General features: G+C 34.1%; 1 long non-coding RNA gene across 3 annotated transcripts; it reads left to right on the top strand.

The window, feature by feature from the left end:
* Window positions 1-534: 534 nt before the first annotated feature.
* Window positions 535-3,758, top strand: LOC120979910. 3 transcript variants are annotated; one of them, XR_005774426.1, is made up of 4 exons: window positions 535-574; window positions 2,137-2,326; window positions 2,551-2,607; window positions 3,590-3,628. It is a non-coding gene; the product is annotated as an uncharacterized LOC120979910 (long non-coding RNA). The 3 variants fall into 3 exon arrangements; XR_005774420.1 differs by lacking the exons at window positions 535-574; window positions 3,590-3,628 and adding exons at window positions 1,814-1,836; window positions 3,723-3,758 and having other exon boundaries at window positions 2,551-2,588; XR_005774414.1 differs by lacking the exon at window positions 535-574 and adding an exon at window positions 1,814-1,836.
* The last annotated feature ends 1,243 nt before the right edge of the window (window positions 3,759-5,001 follow it).

Raw genomic sequence — 5,001 nt, 5'->3', positions numbered from 1 at the left:
CGTATGCGCTACCCTTCATTTCAATGGGTCAGCAAAAAAAACTGAAGGTGCATTCTGTTTCCGTTTGTCTGTATTTCCGTTCTGCAAAACAAAAGAACATGTCCTATTATTGTCCGCATTACGGACAAGAACAGGACTGTTCTATTAGGGGCCAGCTGTTCCGTTCCGCAGAATACGGAATGTACACGGACGTCATCCGTATTTTTTGTGGACCGCAAAATACATACGGTCGTGTGCATGAGGCCTTATCCAATACATTCCAGAACTGTAAGGGTTACATAGCATCATAAATCAGTATAATGCTATGTGACCCCGGCAGTGCTGGGAGTTTAGGTGCCTCGCTCGTCTGAAAAGGGGCCTAGTAAGTATAAGTGACGTCAATAGGTTAATAAGACAACTATAAGTATAAGTGACGTCTATAGGTTAATAAGACAACTATAAGTGTAAGTGACGTTTATAGGTTAATAAGACAACTATAAGTGTAAGTGAAGTCCATAGGTTAATAAGACAACTATAAGTGTAAGTGACGTCCATAGGTTAATAAGACAACTATAAGTGTAAGTGACGTCTATAGGTTAATAAGACAACTATAAGTGTAAGTGACGTTTATAGGTTAATAACACAACTATAAGTGTAAGTGACGTCCATAGGTTAATAAGACAACTGTAAGTGTAAGTGACGTCCATAGGTTATTAAGACAACTATACATGTAAGTGACGTCCATAGGTTAATAAGACAACTATAAGTGACGTCCATAGGTTAATAAGACAACTATACGTGTAAGTGATGTCCATAGGTTAATAATACAACTATAAGTGACGTCTATCGGTTAATAAGACAACTATAAGTGTAAGTGACGTCCATAGGTTAATAAGACAACTATAAGTGTAAGTGACGTCCATAGGTTAATAAGACAACTATAAGTATAAGTGACGTCTATAGGTTAATAAGACAACTATAAGTGTAAGTGACGTTTATAGGTTAATAAGACAACTATAAGTGTAAGTGACGTCCATAGGTTAATAAGACAACTATAAGTGTAAGTGACGTCCATAGGTTAATAAGACAACTATAAGTGTAAGTGACGTCTATAGGTTAATAAGACAACTATAAGTGTAAGTGACGTTTATAGGTTAATAACACAACTATAAGTGTAAGTGACGTCCATAGGTTAATAAGACAACTGTAAGTGTAAGTGACGTCCATAGGTTATTAAGACAACTATACATGTAAGTGACGTCCATAGGTTAATAAGACAACTATAAGTGACGTCCATAGGTTAATAAGACAACTATACGTGTAAGTGATGTCCATAGGTTAATAATACAACTATAAGTGACGTCTATCGGTTAATAAGACAACTATAAGTGTAAGTGACGTCCATAGGTTAATAAGACAACTATAAGTGTAAGTGACGTCCATAGGTTAATAAGACAACTATAAGTGTAAGTGACGTCCATAGGTTAATAAGACAACTATAAGTATAAGTGACGTCCATAGGTTAATAAGACAACAATAGGTGTAAGTGACGTCCATAGGTTAATAAGACAACTATAAGTGTAAGTGACGTCCATAGGTTAATAAGACAACTGTAAATGACGTCCATAGGTTAATAAGACAACTATAAGTGTAAGTGACGTCCATAGGTTAATAAGACAACTATAAGTGTAAGTGACGTCCATAGGTTAATAAGACAACTATAAGTGTAAGTGACGTCTATAGGTTAATAAGACAACTATAAGTGTAAGTGACGTCCATAGGTTAATAAGACAACTATACGTGTAAGTGACGTTCATAGGCTAATAAGACAACTATAAGTGTAAGTGACGTCTATAGGTTAATAAGACAACTATAAGTATAAGTGACGTCCATAGGTTAATAAGACAACTATAAGTGTAAGTGACGTCCATAGGTTAATAAGACAACTATAAGTGTAAGTGACGTCCATAGGTTAATAATACAACTATAAGTGTAAGTGACGTCCATAGGTTAATAATACAACTATAAGTATAAGTGACGTCCATAGGTTAATAAGACAACTATAAGTGTAAGTGACGTCCATAGGTTAATAAGACAACTATACGTGTAAGTGACGTCCATAGGCTAATAATACAACTATACGTGTGACGTCCATAGGTTAATAAGACAAATATACGTGTAAGTGACGTCTATAGGCTAATAAGACAACTATAAGTGTAAGTGACGTCCATAGGCTAATAAGACAACTATAAGTGTAAGTGACGTCTATAGGTTAATAAGACAACTATAAGTATAAGTGACGTCCATAGGTTAATAAGACAACTATAAGTGTAAGTGACGTCCATAGGTTAATAATACAACTATAAGTGTAAGTGACGTCCATAGGTTAATAATACAACTATAAGTATAAGTGACGTCCATAGGTTAATAAGACAACTATAAGTGTAAGTGACGTCCATAGGTTAATAAGACAACTATACGTGTAAGTGACGTCCATAGGCTAATAATACAACTATACGTGTGACGTCCATAGGTTAATAAGACAAATATACGTGTAAGTGACGTCTATAGGATAATAAGACAACTATAAGTGTAAGTGACGTCCATAGGTTAATAAGACAACTATAAGTGTAAGTGACGTCCATGGGTTAATATTAATAAGACAACTATAAGTGTAAGTGACGTCCATAGGTTAATAAGACAACTATACGTGTAAGTGACGTCCATAGGTTAATAAGACAACTATAAGTGTAAGTGACGTCCATAGGTTAATAAGACAACTATAAGTGTAAGTGACGTCTATAGGATAATAAGACAACTATACGTGTAAGTGACGTCTATAGGATAATAAGACAACTATAAGTGTAAGTGACGTCCATAGGTTAATAAGACAACTATAAGTGTAAGTGACGTCCATAGGTTAATAAGACAACTATAAGTGTAAGTGACGTCTATAGGATAATAAGACAACTATAAGTGTAAGTGACGTCCATAGGTTAATAAGACAACTATAAGTGTAAGTGACGTCCATAGGTTAATAATACAACTATAAGTGTAGGTGACGTCCATAGGCTAATAAGACAACTATAAGTGTAAGTGACGTCCATAGGTTAATAATACAACTATAAGTGTAAGTGACGTCTATAGGATAATAAGACAACTATAAGTGTAAGTGACGTCCATAGGTTAATAAGACAACTATAAGTGTAAGTGACGTCCATAGGTTAATAATACAACTATAAGTGACGTCCATAGGTTAATAATACAACTATAAGTGTAAGTGACGTCCATAGGTTAATAATACAACTATAAGTATAAGTGACGTCCATAGGTTAATAAGACAACTATAAGTGTAAGTGACGTCCATAGGTTAATAAGACAACTATAAGTGTAAGTGACGTCCATAGGTTAATAATACAACTATAAGTATAAGTGACGTCCATAGGTTAATAAGACAACTATAAGTGTAAGTGACGTCCATAGGTTAATAATACAACTATAAGTGTAAGTGACGTCCATAGGTTAATAATACAACTATAAGTGACGTCCATAGGTTAATAAGACAACTATAAGTATAAGTGACGTCCATAGGTTAATAAGACAACTATAGGTGTAAGTGACGTCCATAGGTTAATAAGACAACTATAAGTGTAAGTGACGTCCATAGGTTAATAATACAACTATAAGTGTAAGTGACGTCCATAGGTTAATAAGACAACTATAAGTGTAAGTGACGTCCATAGGTTAATAAGACAACTATAAGTGTAAGTGACGTCTATAGGTTAATAAGACAACTATAAGTGTAAGTGACGTTTATAGGCTAATAAGACAACTATAAGTGTAAGTGACGTCCATAGGCTAATAAGACAACTATAAGTGTAAGTGACGTCTATAGGTTAATAAGACAACTATAAGTATAAGTGACGTCCATAGGTTAATAAGACAACTATAAGTGTAAGTGACGTCCATAGGTTAATAAGACAACTATAAGTGTAAGTGACGTCCATAGGTTAATAATACAACTATAAGTGTAAGTGACGTCCATAGGTTAATAATACAACTATAAGTATAAGTGACGTCCATAGGTTAATAAGACAACTATAAGTGTAAGTGACGTCCATAGGTTAATAAGACAACTATACGTGTAAGTGACGTCCATAGGCTAATAATACAACTATACGTGTGACGTCCATAGGTTAATAAGACAAATATACGTGTAAGTGACGTCTATAGGATAATAAGACAACTATAAGTGTAAGTGACGTCCATGGGTTAATATTAATAAGACAACTATAAGTGTAAGTGACGTCCATAGGTTAATAAGACAACTATACGTGTAAGTGACGTCCATAGGTTAATAAGACAACTATAAGTGTAAGTGACGTCCATAGGTTAATAAGACAACTATAAGTGTAAGTGACGTCTATAGGATAATAAGACAACTATACGTATAAGTGACGTCTATAGGATAATAAGACAACTATAAGTGTAAGTGACGTCCATAGGTTAATAAGACAACTATAAGTGTAAGTGACGTCCATAGGTTAATAAGACAACTATAGGTGTAAGTGACGTTCATAGGTTAATAATACAACTATAAGTGTAGGTGACGTCCATAGGCTAATAATACAACTATAAGTGTAAGTGACGTCCATAGGTTAATAATACAACTATAAGTGACGTCCATAGGTTAATAATACAACTATAAGTGTAAGTGACGTCCATAGGTTAATAATACAACTATAAGTATAAGTGACGTCCATAGGTTAATAAGACAACTATAAGTGTAAGTGACGTCCATAGGTTAATAAGACAACTATAAGTGTAAGTGACGTCCATAGGTTAATAATACAACTATAAGTATAAGTGACGTCCATAGGTTAATAAGACAACTATAAGTGTAAGTGACGTCCATAGGTTAATAAGACAACTATACGTGTAAGTGACGTCCATAGGTTAATAATACAACTATAAGTGTAAGTGACGTCCATAGGTTAATAAGACAACTATAAGTGTAAGTGA

This window comes from Bufo bufo, chromosome 1, assembly GCF_905171765.1.
Source record: "Bufo bufo chromosome 1, aBufBuf1.1, whole genome shotgun sequence".
NCBI classification, from domain to species: Eukaryota; Metazoa; Chordata; class Amphibia; order Anura; family Bufonidae; genus Bufo; species Bufo bufo.
The sequence above is the reverse complement of the archived record's forward strand: the minus strand, read 5'-3'. Positions and strand labels throughout refer to the sequence as shown.